Source organism: Euprymna scolopes, chromosome 40 (genome assembly GCF_053919585.1).
Source record: "Euprymna scolopes isolate OS-2025 chromosome 40, ASM5391958v1, whole genome shotgun sequence".
In the NCBI taxonomy this organism is placed as follows: Eukaryota; Metazoa; Mollusca; class Cephalopoda; order Sepiida; family Sepiolidae; genus Euprymna; species Euprymna scolopes.
In genome coordinates, this window is record NC_136521.1 from 5,447,455 (window position 1) to 5,467,057 (window position 19,603).

Genomic DNA, 19,603 nt, shown 5'->3' on the forward strand with positions numbered 1-19,603 from the left:
GCCCGCTTTGGGAAAGCTGGTTTCCTATTTACAATACCTCCCCTCGGACCAAAGTTAGACCCCAGGGTCTAAAAAAAAAAAAAAAAAAAGTTCAGGTTAATATTTTTCACATGAATTTAACGAGGTTCATACAAAAGTGCTCAATACCGAAATAGAGCGAGATATACGTCTTTTTTACGTTTTTTAACGCGGAGAAAAAGAACAAAAATAAAAATTGTCTCAGTCGTGAAGGATTCCTAGATGGATTACTGCTGTCACATCTAGGCAGGAGCTGCAAAAAACAGCCTATCCTGCCTTGACAGAGTACAAAATAGACCCACAGAAGAGACGTTACGAGCCTGTCTTTGTTTTATCGTTATTTCCATGGCAAGTGCTCGTCTGAGCTCCAATCTCTGGTCCCCCCTCCCCGCCAATCTTTTAAGAAAAACACCTGTCTAGCTGAAACCACTGTCAATAATTTTCCCTATATATTCTTTATCTGTGCCTAAATCAAAACGTAGATTCCATGAACAAAGCTTCTTTCTTAGAACTGCACGCCTGTGGATCTCTGTTCCGTTTGCCTGTTTCCAACCTGACTACAACATTGATGTCTTCAAGTCAACATAAACAAATTCCTGAAAAACCGCCTCCCTTAAGTAAGACACTTTATCAAATCTCCAATACTAACGATTACTACGATATTATCCCATTGATTACTGTACATGCAATAACCCTTATCCCCGAGTGGCTTCAGGGCCTTGATAAATGGTGATTACCATGTTAAAAAAAAACAAGAAGGATTCCTCCACCACGGACAGAGTACAAGAAATTATCTGAAGAACAGATACTACACTTTGAGATATTAAATTATTATTCAGGCTAAAATTACAATGTAAGTTCAAACTGAACAAAAAACTTAGGCACAAGGCCAACTCAAAAAAGGGAAAAAGTGGGGGTCGTTTGTCATCCTTGTCACTCAAGTACTAAATAAAAGTTTCTGTTAGCTAGTATCTTCTTTCACCATAATACCGCATTCACCCTTTCGTACTGGAGGGGGGGACGTCCTACTCAGCACCCAATTGTTTAAAACATTTTTTATTTACGTGTAAAAACAAAAAAAAAAGATAACAATACTGGTCTAAGCAAATAAATACGAATAGAAAAAGTAGATCTGGTTTTCGGATGAAGATCACAGTGTAGTATCTGTTCTAATGTCCTTAGTAAATTGTAGAAGAAATCTTCTTATACTAAGGCAATTTTTATTTTTGCTTACTTCCAGAGTGACCCTTTTGAGGGGAACTGATTTTCCCGACATTAAAAACGACCTTGTGTCACATTCTGCTCTTGTGGGGAAGCAAATAATTAGCAATAAAACAGACGCAAAGTTTTTTTTGTTTTTTTTTTAATGTGACTAAAATCCGGCTCCCAAACGAGGGCACTCTAGATTGGGGGCAAAAATGAATATTGTCTCAGTCAAGAAAGAGTTGTTGAAAGAGGCAAACTCAAGCGATGACAGAAAAAAATAAATTGTAGTATATTGGATTGACACAAAAGCAAACATTGACTCGGTCTTGAAAGATTTCTTTATGAACATTACAAAATAATATAAATATATATATATATATATATATATATATATATATATATATATATATATATATATTGGTTATAAAATAGACGAATATTGGCTGAAGAGAGCTTGATAAGGATACCTTAAACGGTCCTTATTATCGGGCTTGAAACCGACGGTACCAATGATTTGTCTCATCTAACAACTTTCTGTACACAAAATATAAATACGCTCTTACATTTCGGATTTTCCTTTTAATTGAACACTCTGCTGGATTTCTTTTTCCAAAAAAACTAATCATATACATATATATATATATATATATATATATATACAGTACTGTTTTGCTGGTTCACAGCTCATCAGTGCCGCTAGACAAGCAACTACCTTAGCCAGGATAGAAACCCGACTGCCCAAACAACAGTCAGAGCTTCTAACCACTGTGTTATGCAATCAGTGAATTAACAATGTTTTGACATTGTCCAAATAACTAAGCTCAATTTGTTTACACGAAGAGCATCACTTCATACCGTAATGGTTATTTGTATATCACTTCCAAATATGCTCAAGCCAAGATAGGGAACATTATATATATCTTTTAACCTGGATTATATATATATATATATATATATATATATATATATATATATATATATATATATATATATATATATATATATATATATATATATTCCAGGTTAAAAGATATCCAAAGATTAAGAATAATCGAATTTAAACAAGGGTCATTGATAGTGCTCAATCAAAGAGAACAAATTATAGTTTTTTATTATTCTTTATGTAAATACAGTCATATCTTGCTACGATGTGCGGACCGTTTTAATCATATTTGATTTAATCAGGCAAGAAAATTAAAAAATTAAAAAGGTTCAAGACCGTTTTTAATATTAGTTACATGAAGAAAAAAACATATATATATAATGCATATATATATATATAATGCATATATATATATATATATATAATGTATATATATATAATGTATATATATATATATATATAATGTATATATATATAATGTATATATATACATTATATATACATATAATGTATATATATACATTATATATATAATGTATATATATATAATGTATATATATACATTATATATACATATAATGTATATATATACATTATATATATATACATTATATATTTATATATATAATGTATATATATATATATATAATGTATATATATATAATGTATATATATACATTATATATACATATAATGTATATATATATACATTATATATATATACATTATATATATATACATTATATATTTATATATATATATACATTATATATATATATATATATACATTATATATATATATACACATTATATATATATACATTATATATATACATTATATATATATATAATGTATATATATACATTATATATATATATATATCATGTATATATATATACATTATATATATACATTATATATATATATATAATGTATATATATACATTATATATATATAATGTATATATATATAATGTATATATATATACATTATATATATATATATAATGTATATATATACATTATATATATATATACATTATATATATATACATTATATATATATATATAATGTATATATATATACATTATATATATATATAATGCATATATATATATACATTATATATATATATATATATACATTATATATATAATGTATATATATATATATATATATATATATATATATATATATATATATATATATATATATATATATATATCAATGCTTTATTTTTTTTTATTACCGTTTTATCTGTTTGGTTACTTATGTTTCTGATGTAGGATCACGTTTACGATCCAACAGCCTCCTCAGATCTTACAGAAATGGGTGTTAGTATTTGCAAGAAGTGTTTTAGATGTCATCGTCCAAAAGCATACGATCGTCTTATTATATATATATATATATATATATATATATATATATATATATATATATATATATATATATATATATATACTAGCAGGCCGGTCGTAAAATACGCATAAATATTATATTTTAATTCATACAGAAACTGAGACATGTGCGTGCGTGTATTATGCTTTTTTTTCTAAACAGTTCACATTTTGTAAGTAAAACTTAACTACTTGAATTGAGATCTAAACCAAAATCTTAAGACAGGGAGTCAAGTAAGATAACCATTAGGCCAGCTTGGGCGATATTTATAAAGTGTTCTCAAACCTACTTATTCTTAACATGAGGAATTATACATGTTCATTCATTAAACAGCAATCCCTTAGCAACCCTTTTTTCCGATTAAAAGTTTTCAATATATCTGAATATCCTATATACCAAACTTCAAGTCTGTAGATCAAAAATTCATTGAGTGTATAGGTTGAGACTTGTCCTTTCAAACACACACTCTCTCACTGAAGTCATACTTAATGATTTAAAAATCATCCCTTCTCTTTTCCGTGATATGATAAAAACTTAGACACCTCTAAGGCGTGTAGGCCTGATCTGATCCCTGCTATATTAATTAAGAAATGCCTAGCTGAGCTAGCCCCAGTACTTTCTAAGCTCTACTGACCCTCTCAGTGATCGTCCTATCAGTCTGCTCCCGCTCTTCGCTAAAATCTTTGAGACCTTAATTAATCAAGCACTAGTTCACCGTCTCGCAAAGGCTAATCTTCTCTCTGACAAACAGTATGGATTTAAGAAATGTCGTTCTAATGCAAATATTTTAACAGTCATCTCTGAACGCATATACTATGCACTGGATAAAACAGGAAAATCCAGGGCTGTAGCTCTTGATATAGTCAAGGCCTTTGACAAAGCCTGAATTGGGAATTTAGTTTGGAATCAGTAATTATATCAGAATCCAGAAAAATATGGGAATCGTCCCATTACTTTATATATATATATATATATATATATATATATATATATATATATATATATATATATATATATAGTTCAGAAGGTGTGAGAGAATATATAATTATTTCCACAGCCAAACCAACGACGCAGCTCACTAAAGCCGAGGAGGCCAGCAAACCGAAGTCCAGGACTCGAGTTTCATCCTCATTTGGGCTCATCAGTTAGGCACAACCGGACTCAGGATTTAAAACCCAAGCCTCTTGCATGCTAGGCGAGCACTCTACCAACTGAGCAAACCCGCCACACACACAAGAATGTCTATTACCTTGCACAGATCAAGCAACCCGCGGCAAAGATCCGACAGTGGAAAGAACCTACCTCATATTGAACAAGGGATGAGGTATCAAACCAGCTTTAATCCAAGCTTGTCGTTTCGAGTATATTAAATTCCTACTGGTGAGACGTCATCTTGGGTTATGGATGTGTCTAACTGATGAGCCCAAATGAGGGTGAAACTCAAATCTTGGACTTCCGGTTTGTTAGCTTTCTTGGCTCTTGTGGACTGCGATGTTGGTTCGGCTGTGGAAATAATTATATATATGTGTGTGTGTGTGTGTGTGTGTGTGTGTGTGTGTGTGTTGGCGGGGTGGGGGTCACTTGGCTTTGTCCGGTTGTAAAATACGCTTAAATATGATATTTAAATTTGCTCAGATTTTGTATATATTATTATAGAGTCATGATTTCAAAAGTAAACCAAAAAAAATTTGGGTGCCATCAGCTAGAATTTTAACCATTTTTTAGCCCTTCAAAAATATTTTAACCATTTTTTAGCCCTTCAAAAATATTTTAACCATTTTTTAGCCCTTCAAAAATATTTTAACCATTTTTTAGCCCTTCAAAAATATTTTAACCATTTTTTAGCCCTTCAAAAATATTTTAACCATTTTTTAGCCCCTCAAAAATATTTTAACCATTTTTTAGCCCTTCAAAAATATTTTAACCATTTTTTAGCCCCTCAAAAATATTTTAACCATTTTTTAGCCCTTCAAAAATATTTTAACCATTTTTTAGCCCTTCAAAAATATTTTAACCAGCTAAAGACCCATAAAAGGACTGTTCATAAAAAAAAATCCAATCATATGAGGCCCCTGGCTCCACTCTGTGCCTTTTAATTTCGGAGGAGATAGAGTTTGAAAATATGGAGACAGACAGACAGACAGACAGACAGACATAGTGAGTTTTATAGATTAGATTTACTTAGACCCTAAAAATCTCTACTTCTTAGCATGTACCCGGGTTATTCCCTGTTAACAAGCCCTATGTAATTCTAGGAGGTTCATCTTCCCAGCTCCTTGCCTCCCATTTTTTGCATGGAGTAAATTTCTCACTTACTACCTGAGAGGGCTGTCCAAGTAATTTTGAACAGGTCAGAGTACTCTACTTTTCTGACCTTATGTCACATCATCCTATAGTGAACAAAAAAAGTAAATAAATGAAGTAACTTACTTTTACTCATGAGTAACCGAAAGGAGTTTTCATACTCACCTGAAAATTTAAAAGAAAAAATTCGTTAAAACATCTTAAAAAAATTACATTTAAAAATTCTGATTTAAAAAAAACAAACAAAAAAAAAAACAGCCAAAATTAATTTATAAAAACAATAAAAGATATTAGTACAGAATAGAACGCTAAAATTGTCGCCCTAGAAAAGACGATATGATTCCATTTCCGTTTGATGAAAACCGGTTTTCTTTTTTTTTTTTTGGTTGCAGACCATCTACTAGTTGATCAGTTGTGTACAAATCCCAAAAGCGATAGAAATCTTTTATCATGCCTGAAAGTGACACAATGTTCGACGATCGAGATCAGAGATGCGCCACTGTACAACTCGTGTTCTCTACCGAAACAAGTTATGACAGCAGGACCATTGCCAGTACCCTCAAAATGCATTACCGGGTTGCCACAGATAATAGAGATCTACCCAGGATTATGAAAACAAAGTTTTTAGCCACAATTATGGTCTTTAGTGTTGTTTCAACTGAGAGCCACATCAAACCACCTCACATCTTCAAAGTCGGCTTGAAAGTCAACATCAATGTATACCTGGATGAGCTGAAGAGTGTGATGATCCCCTGGTGAAATCAGACACTGGGTGTGGCAGCAGGACTCAGCGCCGGTGCACAAGTCCAAAGAAACCAAAGGTTGGCTTCCAAAGGAGTGCTACGACTTTGTACCTTTCTCCCACTGGTTCTCCTCCTCTTTCAACCTGAGCTCGCTGGACTACTTCGTTTGGCCATATGTTAAGAACATCACCAACATGACCTCCCACAAAACCAAAGTCAGCCTGATCACCGCCATCTGCCAAGTATTCACCGAGCTCCCGCCGATGCTTGCGGAAAATTCATGCCCCCAGTTCCGGATCCGTATCGACGCAATGATTGAGGCTGAAGCTGGCTACATTGAATAGATGTCAGCTCTACTACGTAATCAAGTTACATGATTTGATTTATTTCAATAAAAGTTTTAAAATAAAGCGGTAGTGTTGTTTTCTTTGTGGGGGCGGGGACATTTTTATCATTACACCCTCTATTATTTAGCTTATTTGGATGTCTGTTCTAATCTTACTGCGAGGGAAACCCGACGTTGCCCAGGAATGAATGTTCGACCTTTCAATATGTTTATTGTCATCAAAATCTGTGAAATTGTTGATTTCATTATCTTTTATATTTTTTTGGAATCCTTGAGATGAGGCATCATAGTTTTATTGGCAGACTGTTATCTTCATTGTTGTTGTTTAATCACATTTCGGCCAACAAATCCTCTGGCCTTCTTGAGGTGATTAACTGCGACGGGATATGAATGCTGAGTCCTCTAACTGTATCCTCAGTAACTACTGCCTTCCATAGTTGTTGTCGTCCCACCATGTTTTTGCCAACTAATCCAAGTTGTTGTTGGTGCAATGGACAGAGTGGAAAGTAGTCTTGAACGTCTACTGTTCCAGGTGAGCATTGTCTGAAGATAACGGTTTCAATCCTACCCAAAGCAGGCCAGAGGATTAGTCGGCCCAAACCTGATGAGACAACAACAACATGGTCAGTGCTAAAATGGGTAACAATTTGGCAAAAGCAGCAGCTGTAATTGCTCTGAAGCGTAATCTTATTCGAGACACCATGAAATAATGCTATATATATATATATATATATATATATATATATATTGTCATCCACATACAGTACGGTTTCGTTGTATCACAACTCATCAGTTCGGCTAGACAAACACCTTTCCCCAGCCATGGATTGAACCTACAACCGTTGGATTGACAGTCGGCAGCTCTCACCATTCGGCTACGAATCAGTGCCGTAAATATTTCTCCTAGAGTATGTATTAAATCCACACCCTCCCGTCGCAAAGTGCTCGAACCATTAGTTTGTTTACAAACAAATTAATAGTGAGCTTCGCTTAATCGCTTTAAATACGCATCGGGTGAAAATATATTTACAAAGTGCTCAACCCAAAGAGGGGGGGGGGGCTTTAATTGTCATCCACATACAGTACTGTTTCGTTGTATCACAACTCATCAGTGATATATCTATAAAAGTGAAATTGTCTGTGTGTGCAAGTACATTTCGCTACGAAACTACTCCGTCAATTTTCAATCTATAGACTCAAGATTTGACATAAGGAGTATTGAGATTTGGGGAATTTTTTTAAATCAGTTTTCTGCCAGAAATGTGGTTGTCAAGGGGTCACAGTTCAATGATTTGACCTTTGGGAACTCTACCAAACTCCTCCGCCAATTTTGGGTCTAAACACTGGAAATTTTGGATGTAGGTTACTTGGACATGGATCAAACTTTTTAATTTTATTTGAGCCAAAAACAATAAATGTTAAGAGGTCAAAATTGGGGTCAAAGTTAAAAAAAAATCTCTGCGGTCTCTACCGAATTACTCGGCCAATTTTTGATCTAAACATTTGAAATTTTACATAAAGTGTGATCAGACATAGAGCAAGCTTTTTAATCGGTTTTCAACCGAAAATTCAGCTGCCAAAGGGTCAAGTTCAAAAGATTTAACCTTTGTGGTTTCTAGCAAACTATTCAGCCAATTTTCGGTCTAAACATTTGACATTTTACATAAAGCGTATTCAGACACGCAACAAGTATTTTAATCAGTTCTGAGGCGAAAATTTAGCTGCCAAGAGGTAAAAGTTTAAATAGTTGACCTTTGCAGACTCTACAAAACTCCTCAGCCAATTTTAAGTCTAAACAATTGAAATTTTAGATGTAGGTTACCTGGACATGAGTCAAACTTTTTAATATATATATATATACATATGCACATAAAGTTATGAACATGACATAGGGCCCGAGCAAAGCCGGATTTAACTGCTAGTATATATATATATATATATATATATATATATATATATATATATATATATATATATATATATATATATATATATATATATATATATATACTTCGGAGTAGTTTTTATTTAACAATCAGTGGTTATGTAAACGTGAGATTGTAGGTTTACAAAATATTACTGGCAGTAATATTATATAAGTTATCCCATCTAAACAAGAATTGCTCGATATGCAAGATAGAGCAAATAAATTAAATTGTAATTCAATGAAAAGGTTTCCACCAGACTCTGAATTATTTCGATGGACCTAAAACAAATTTAAACAAGCACTTGCCTGAATTCGGATATATATACAGCTGTGCGGATTACCCAATATATAGCTTGGAAATTATTACCAAACGGATGTAAAGAACGTATAATATGGATTTTACCAAACAAGTTGGATCAACAAAAACATTCATATCCTTTTTCTACAAATACTCCTGCTACAGGACTTCTGATAAATGTATTATTTTCAATTTGACTTTCCATGTCTCACTGACTTTAGCAAATAGGGTGCATACCTTTATAACTATTTGCTAATATTTTCTCTCCTCTGATGAGATGGTAGACATCGAAACCCCATAGGTTAAGGAGATTAATTTTCTAAAGCATTCTTTGTCTTGCTTAGAAAAATAAAAATTCTTTGATATGAAACTCAACCACTTCATTTCATTTCAATGAGAGTTTTTTGAAATTCATTGAATTACAATTTAATATATATGTATATATATATACATATATATATATATATATATATATATATATATATATATATATATATATATATACATAATCAAGAAGTAAAAATTAAGTTTATAAGCCAAAAGCCCCTGTAAACTTAAAGAGAAAATACATGCTAATATTTATATAGTAATCCCAGCCGAATAAAAAAGCTCAATACAACCACAATATGACAATAGAGTTTGTCATAAAGAACACAATTAAAGATTGTAAATTATAATTTACAAGAATTTATAGTTCAACGAGATACTCAAAAAGAAATATTAAGATTTGTTTTTTTAGCATCGATGATTAGGTTTCATATAATGCAGTTTCAATTTAGGCCAGTACCTGCAAATTTATAGTCCCGCTATAATATCCATTTGCTAATGTCTTTGCAATAATGAAAAGAACGCGCACTTTGAAACTCCGTGGATTAAGGAAACTTAATATGTTTCGAACATTTAATACGTTTCTTTGAAACTCCGCGGATTAAAGAAGTTTTACATGTTTCGGATATTTAATATGTTTGAAACCCCAAGTCCTCGTCAGGCGACTTAATGGTTACTTTCCACAGAAGAACCCAATCCTCGAGAGAGAGAGAGAGAGAGAGAGAGAGAGAGAGAGAGAAAGAGAGAGAGAGGGGGAGTTCTTTGCCGTTAGTATATCCAGATGAGTTCTTACTATGAATAATCTGCAGAGGTGTGGCATACCAAGAATTGGTGCTCAGGCGAGCACCTACCACGCACATGACTATATAACAGAGCACAGCTTCTCAAGTAGTGCGCGTCTGGTACAATGGAGTACTTAGAGATGATGTCAAGTGCGTTATACACATTATGGAAGATCGATTATAAAAATACGAATATGCTTAAACAAAACGCATCGTTTCCAAATATGCTAGAAACGCAAGATATGCGTTTTCTAATTAAAAATAAAAACATTCACAAAGCCATCTGCTAACCCGCCCCCCTTTCCCTCTCCTTGGATATTTAACTCGGTTAGTACTCCTCCCGTTCTCCTCTCGTTTATCTATATCTATATAATAAAATAAAGTCGCGCTTTCTCTCTCAATTCAGACGCTATACGGCTAAAAAGAAAGTCGCTACATATAATTTCGAATATAATTACACTTCCTGCAAATAACTGATGCCCACTCGTAAAGTACGCTTAAATATGATATTTTAATCTATGTAGATTTCGTATTTACTAATACTAGCGGGACCTGTGGAAATTCCACAGGGGATTCATTTATATGTAATATATTGATGTTGGCATTCTGTAGATATACAGTGTAAATGGAGACGCTCTGATATTATTGTAGCATTTTTGATAAAACTGCAAAAGTATTTATCTAAGCTAGCAGGGATGCCCGGTGTAGCCCGGTCGTAAAGTACGCTTAAATATGATATTTTAATTCTTGCAGATTTCGTATATATCGTTATAGAGTTAGCGTTCTATCGATTTTTATATATTATTAAGTTGCGATTTCAAAAATAAAACAAATATATCCATAGGACTTAGGTGCGTTAGCTTGAATCGAAACCGAAATAAAAACTTATGAAAAAAATATATGTATATGCATCAAGACAGTCCCTCCCCATTCCTATAGTCCAGACCTTTCTTCTTGTGACTTTTGGTTATTCCCTAAGCTCAAGGAAACCCTTAGGAGCTGTCGTTATGAAGAAATTGAAGAGAAAAAAGAGGCTAAAACAAGTAGACTTCCATGGGGCCTTCCAGAAGTTGCTGGAACGGTACAACAAGTGCATTGCAGCCGGAGGAGATTACTTTGAAAAGGACTAAAGTTTCATGTGTGTACGATCGATAAAAGTGCCCATACGAAAAAAGTCTGGAAACTTATGAAAGCACCTCGTATGTGTGAATATGAATATACATGTTACCCGGGAGCCCCCCCCCCCTACTCGCAATGTTTGGAGGCAATTGAAGCCGCAGAATTGAGGTTTTAAGAAATGTAGTTCGAGTTAGGTATTAAATATTGAATATTGGCTGAGTTATTTGTTTACGCAGAAAAAAAAATACTTAAAAAAAAAAATAAACGGGATAAAAAGACATTTTTTTATTGTCTTCTAAATACGAGTTACTTTTATCTGATAGCGTGTTTGTAAGTGACACCGCCATTAAAGATGAATGAAAAAAATGCGGATCGACACAAGTTGATGCAGCTCATAACGTCGTCAAGCCTCAATTGTCTCCTTTAATTCGGTCAAACGCTTACCTCCTCCTCTCTCTCACTCTCTCTCATTATATATATATATATATATATATATATATATATATATGTGTGTGTGTGTGTGTGTGTGTGACCCTCTCTCTCTCATTATATATATATATATATATATATATATATATATATATATATATATATATATATATATATAATGTATATATATATATATATATGATTAGTTTTTTTTGGAAAAAGAATTCCAGCAGAGTGCTCAATTAAAAGGAAAATCCAAATTGTAAAAGCGTATTTATATTTTGTGTAAAGAAAGTTGTTAGTTGAGACAGATCATTGGTACAGTCGGTTTCAAGCCTGATAATAAGGCCGGTTTATAATTAAAAGTTTAAAATAAAAAAAGGGGGGTTGATTTAACAAAACGAGATTTAAACGTGAATTCGCGAGGTATATATACTTCACACTTCCGGTTATAAGATAGACGAATATTGGCTGAAGAGAGCTTGATAAGGATACCTTAAACGGGCCTTATTATCGGGCTTGAAACCGACGGTACCAATGATCTGTCTCAACTAACAACTTTCTGTACACAATATATATATATATATATATATATATATATATATATATATATATGTGTGTGTGTGTGTGTGTGTCTGTATACCCCCTCTCTCTCATTTATATATATACTAGCATTTCAGCCCGGCGTTGCCCGGGTGTTTGAATATGTCTGTTGAGCAAAAAAAAAAAAAAAAATGGTAGTAGGAAGGCAGGCTCAAACCCGTACTGAAAGGAGGAAAAGAACGGGGGAAATACCTGACGTCTTTGCCGATACGACCACCGCCAAACCGGAAGTGACTTATGTTTAAATTAAGGCTAGACAATCGAAAGGAGAAGATGACTTTAAAAAAATATCGGTGAAAAAGGCGATTCCCCCCTGTAGAAAAGTGGCCAGTTGAAGGTGAAGATATTAATGTTTTTAGCCCGTTTTTCGATATTTGTCGTCTGAAAGGTCGAGCTTCAAAACGATACTGATCTTGTAAAAATCCGTCGCCTCTGTCGAAAGTTTTAGGCAGACATGCATACATACATACATACATACATACATATACACATTTATATATTGGTAACTAAAAGTTTTCGACCCAAACCGATTAAAAAGCTTGCTCTATCTCTGAATACCCTTTATGCAAAATTTCAAATGTTTAGACCAGAAATTGTCTGAGTAATTTTAGAGACCGCAGAGGCCAATTTTTTTTTAAGTTTGACCCCTATTATGGTCCCTAAACATTTATTGTTTTGGGCTCAAATCAAGTTATTAAGTTAGATCCATGTCCAAGGAACCTATATCTAAAATTTCAAGTGTTAAGGAGTCATAATAGGGGTAAAAGTTACAAAAAATTGGCCGTTTTTTCTTTTATTGCTTAGCATACACCTCCAAACACCCGGGCAACGCCGGGCTGAAATGCTAGTATGTATAAATAAATATGGTGTAAACGTTCTACTTGTGAGACATCGGCTTGGGGTCTCGTCGGTTGGCTGACCACACCCCATGTTCGAGACGAAGTAGATTCATTCCATAGTCGGATTTCGCCACGGTTTGCTTGATCTGTGTTAATTAATATACTTTTTTGCGTGGCAGGGTACTCGCCCTGCGTGTAAAAGACTCGGGTTTCGAATCTCGAGTGCGGATGTGATCAAATGATGGCGAAACTCGAGTCCTGGACATCAAGTTTGTTGGCTGCCATGAGCTGCGACGGTGCTTATATATATATATAGTTCCACAGTCAAGCAGATTCGCAGCTGACAACAAACCGGATGTCCAAGACTCGAGTTTCGCCATCATTTGGTCACATCCGATTCGATATAAATTATCAAATAGACCCGACGCTGTCCGGAATTAAACGAGGACCAACGAATGTTTCAACCTCCTATAATTTATTATTTCCGAAATCGGTGAAATCGCTCCTTTTTCAATCAAATTTATTGATTGCCTGCTCTAGTCAGGGACCCATCGCGGTTGATCGGAATGAAGCTTCACATGCCTTCCCGTAGTGACTTAGTCCACAGTACATTGTAGTCTATATTGCACTGTAGAGAACCTACTGTTGATTGAGGGTTCAAAAGAGAGTCGCCAACCTGATAGGTCCTGAACTGTCATCAAGGCTTCAGCTTCTGTCCCATCGACGAGATGTTGCATCCCTCTGCCTGTTCTACAAATACTTTAATGGTGAATGCTTTGACGAACTGCAAACACTTGTACCTCCCCAACGTAACTACCCCCCGACAAACCCGACAAGCTACTAAGTCTCATCCCTTTACAGTAGAGATCCCTAGGTGCAAGAAAGCCTTTTACTCCAATAGTTTCTTCCCCAGAACTGCGGGTCTTTGGAACTCCCTTCCGGGATTCTGCTTTCCCAACTGTACTGATATGCAGAAGTTCAAGTGTAATGTTAACAAACATCTTTCTACTCATCTCCATTCATAATGACCCTGCTTATAAAGTCCCTGATTGTAGCCCCCTGCTTCAAAGTGGCACTGTGCCTTGTTTGGGGTAAAAATTGAATTAAAAAAAAAAAAAAAATTATTAAATTATTTTCTATAATTGCTTGAATTAAAGTTTAAATTGCAAAACTCAAATATCATGGTTCAGTTGCGCTCTAAACAGAAGTATTCATTTCGAATGTACCCCTGTCATATCAAAGAACCTACTATTGATTTTATATGCCGGGGGTTTCTGCTTGTGCGGCAATAAAACTTCTTAGTCAAAAGTACATATTCTTTCACCGAATATTTTCGCTTATCGACACTTATCGGAGACATTCCGATATAAAACCTATCTAAGAAGGAACAGGCGATTTTGACCAAAGTTAATACCTTACACAGCCGAACATCATAAGTGAATTTGAGAAGTTTTATTACCACACAAGTAAAAAGGTCCAAGATATAAAATCAATAGTAGGTTCTTAACTATAGCGGGGGCGCTTTCCGAATGAATGTTTCTGAATCAACTGAACTATGGTACTTGACTTTTGTTATTTTCAACTTTAATTCAAGACGTTATATAAAAATAATTTATAGAATCAGCAGTTCTCTACAATGCAAAGTAGATTGCAATGCATTGTTGACTACGTGTATATATATGTATATGTATACACACACACACACATATATATATATATATACATGGCTTGAAAGATAGAAAAAAACGTGGTGTGTATATACATACGCAGAGAGAGAGAGAGAGAGAGAGAGAGAGAGAGAGAGAGAGAGAGAGAGAGAGAGAGAGAGAGATGTTATTTGTTTTTGTTTTGCGATACTTTTTTGGATGAATTCAATTATATAAACGAAAGTACATTTTTACCTAAATGCTAGTTGGTAATGATTTTTCCCCCTTAACAAATTTTGGTACCCCCAAATGGAGAGCGGAATAATATGTCGGATAATTATATTTTAAAAATAATACATATTCCGCCGGAATATGTATTATTTTTAAAATATAATTATCCGACATATTTATATAAAAATGAAAACTAGGATAAATGTAAGAAAAAAGCGAAGGAATTCAAAACAAACACCCGAGAAGAAAGAGAAGGAATGAAATATAGGAGAAAAAAAACATGGGTCACCGATTAGAGCAAGGAATCGATTTGATTGAAAAATAATCGATTTCATCGATTTCGATGACAATAAAATATGGATGTGGGAAACATTCGTTGATTATCATTCAATCCGGGGTAACGTCGGGTTTCGCTGCTAGTTATTCGAAAGCGTGTTTTATTATAAACAATAAATTATATAGTCTAATGCGAAAATTGTAATACAAAAGCACTATGGAATTTCTACGGGAGTCGCGTTAGAATTCATAATGACTTCACCAGTCCGGACGAATCGTTAAAACGTGAATAATTACAACTGACATGCGTAGGTGTCGTAATTGTTTTGCCATGTGCACTGCAGGATTGGCCTGTCGGGTTTAAATGTTCTAGATTTTTCTCCTTCTTCTGTCATAACCAGGACAGTTGGGAGGAGATCGCGATTAACTGTTTGCAATAAGTCATTTAGTTCTCTCCTACTGCAAGAACTGTGATACCAATGGCCGGAAAGTGAGACTGAGAAGTCAACCCTCTCCTCGAGGAGGCGCACTCAAACCTACAATAAGTGACTGGGCAGCACCATGGGCATTCCCCAGTAAGGGCGCCTCAAGCGATTAGCAATAAACTAACGCCTTCTCCTCTAACATAGCACGGATGCGCGCAGTGGTGTCACCGGTGAAAAAAATAGGACAATAAAAACGAGAAAGAGGGCGATTAAGTGAGAGACGTGGATAACGTTCGCGATCACGTGCGAGGCGTTGAAGGACGCTTGAGAAAACGATTACTTGAGGGACGTCACAACGGTAAAAAGAGAATGAGGCGATAAATGCTGTTGCTACAAAGACAGAGCGAGTTGGAGTTATTTCCTATTCTTTATCTTGGTCTCCTTTGCGACTGTAACAGGCACACAACATGTGTTGGTTCCCGGACTGCGTTACACACTCAAAGAGAGGAGGCAAAGCCTGGAAGGCTGGATCTCCTAGACCTGCACATATCCAGCATAACCTCGCAATCAACAAGGACTAGGTAATTCCAGGAATTGTATAATCTCTGTTGATTTTGGAGGTCGAGGATAAAAATCCCTAGCCGGAAAAGAAAAACATAGAAAGAGCTGAGAGGAAAAAAAAAAAAATGCAAAAAAAAAAAAAATTTGCAAAAGTAAAAAACCAAATAAAAAAAAAAAACACACACACTTTGCTCAAGGGTACCCGGAGTACCTAAGTGTTATCTTCTTCTCTTCTCTATATAAATAAAATGAACTCATTTTTTCTCGTCTGATTTTGACCTTAATAGGATTAAAAATCAAGATATTTCATGCAAATACATTATGCACAAACGGCAGAACAATATCTGAGGTGTGTTATAGGCTTATTATTTCTCAAATTCCTCGATAATCTTAGATTTCTATACTTTTTCTGCTGAGAAGTCACGGCCAAAATCGGTTAAGATCAATGGAAATGGTAAAATATTTTCTCTCTAATAAATTCCTCCTCCCCCTGCCACCACTTAACACCGTTTGGGGATCGTTCACAAGGAACAGTTGAGAAGAGAACACCGGTTTGGCTTCGTAGTTCTTTCATGTGAAGTTATTTAAAATCACTAAACTAAGCTGCAGTGCTCTGTGGCGTAGTGGTTAGCGTGCTGGACAATTCACATTATATTTTCACGTTCGCGCCGACCTACCGTAGTCGTTTTTTTTTTTTTTTTTTTTTCCTAAACAACTGAAATGGACTTTTCTTGGTGGCCGAACTGTTAACGTTGCAGATGTTTTTTTGTTTTTTTTTCACACTTTATTTTCCTACTTTTACTCATGACTCCGGGTTCCTACTTACCTACCATAACATTTTTTAACCCCCCCGTCCCGGAAACAAACACTCAGGCAACGCCGGGTACCCCCGCTAGTCTCTATATAAATAAAATGAACTCATTTTTTCTCGTCTGATTTTGACCTTAATAGGATTAAAAATCAAGATATTTCATGCAAATACATTATGCACAAACGGCAGAACAATATCTGAGGTGTGTTATAGGCTTATTATTTCTCAAATTCCTCGATAATCTTAGATTTCTATACTTTTTCTGCTGAGAAGTCACGGCCAAAATCGGTTAAGATCAATGGAAATGGTAAAATATTTTCTCTCTAATAAATTCCTCCTCCCCCTGCCACCACTTAACACCGTTTGGGGATCGTTCACAAGGAACAGTTGAGAAGAGAACACCGGTTTGGCTTCGTAGTTCTTTCATGTGAAGTTATTTAAAATCACTAAACTAAGCTGCAGTGCTCTGTGGCGTAGTGGTTAGCGTGCTGGACAATTCACATTATATTTTCACGTTCGCGCCGACCTACCGTAGTCGTTTTTTTTTTTTTTTTTTTTCCTAAACAACTGAAATGGACTTTTCTTGGTGGCCGAACTGTTAACGTTGCAGATGTTTTTTTGTTTTTTTTTTCACATTTTATTTTCCTACTTTTACTCATGACTCCGGGTTCCTACTTACCTACCATAACATTTTTTAACCCCCCCCGTCCCGGAAACAAACACTCAGGCAACGCCGGGTACCCCCGCTAGTTTTAAATAAAATTTATCCGTCCGCAATGACTCGCAGCGTAATGGATAAAGTACTAGGTGAAATTCAGTTGTAAAGTTACACTCTTCTGGAGGTTGATGGCCCAATCCTCAGTTCGTGCGACACTCAAAATACAATAGCGAATTCTTCAGAACCTCTACCCAGTCATGGAGGAGAGAACGAAGCCATACTACGCCCGGATGATCAGATACAAGGTGCTGTTCGAAATTCCGTGCAGATTACAGAGTCGGACGGACAGATGATGCTTGAATCCATATTGCATGTGGCTAAGGAGATAATTTGATTTAGTGACATATGGCCGAGTGGTCCTAGACGTTGTATCAAAGTTTACAGTTACCCAAAGGTGCTGAGTTCAATCCTGAACGAAGGCAGTGAAAAAGTAACATTGAAAAACAGAGAATCAGCAACTATGTCCCAAAGCCTAGCTGGAGTCCGAACACGGTACCCCCGTAATAATAATAAAGGGTTGGGTTCGAGACTCCTAACAAACCGTTCACCTGACGAAGGCCGGAGGGCAAAACGGCCGAAACGTTGTGACAATAACAACCAAGATGAGGAAGTCAGTCCGACAATCTCAATCAATGAGATAATTTGATTTAGGAAGCTTAAATAGGACAACCCCTGATAAGAATGTGATATAATGATCACCGAGAACTCTAGCTAGGATGAGCGTCGACAAATCAACGGTACGGTGAGAAGAGTGGCCATAGACCCCACCCCACCCTTCTCGCTTTTTTGATTGGCCTTGTGCCTAATTTTGTTTTGTTAAAACCTGTTTTGGAGAAATAATATATATATATTAGGTTGGTGCAAAAATAATGCCGTTTTTTTTTTTGGGACGTTCAACTTTATGTAAAAAAAAAAAATAGGACATTATTTTTTGCACGAACCTAATACAAAATTAATGTTTAATGTATTTTGGATCAGGAAGCCACTATCTTCATCCAGCAGGTGAGATTTTGGTTTGTTTTATTTTATTTTATTCATGTGAGAAGTAATAGCTACGTTGCCCTTCGAATTTAGCTTTGGTTTTCAGTTCTTTTTATGCTGTCTTTTTACCAACGTTTAGCTGCGGGCAAGGTCGGGTTGAGGTCAGAGGAAACTGCCCCCCTATCCCCACACACGAGGAACAACATGGGTTGGACCTCCAATCCCGACCTACAGCTTTAAAAATGTAAGGTTTGGGCTGTTATGGCTTGAAAGATAGAAAAAAACAAACAAAAAACGTGTGTGTGTGTGTGTGTGTGTGTGTGTGTGTGTGTGTGTGTGTGTATATATATATATATGTATTATATACACATAGTATACTCATATATACACATATATACATATATACACATATACATACATATATATACACACATATATACTTACATATACATATATATATAAACATATATATATATATGTACGTATACATACACACGCACAAACACACACATATATATATATATACATATATATATATATATATATATATATATATATATATATATATATATACACACATACACATGGCTTGAAATATAGAAAAAACGTGTGCGTGTATATATATATATATATACATATATATATACATATATATATACTCATATATATATACATACATAAATATACATATACATATACACATATATATATACATATGCATACATATATA

The 19,603-nt window shown here is 34.7% G+C and overlaps 1 protein-coding gene across 1 annotated transcript in view; it reads right to left on the reverse strand.

The window, feature by feature from the left end:
* LOC145265357 (plexin-A4-like) overlaps window positions 1–19,603 on the reverse strand; it is a 1,096,693-nt gene that overhangs the window by 981,894 nt on the left and 95,196 nt on the right. The window lies entirely within an intron of this gene.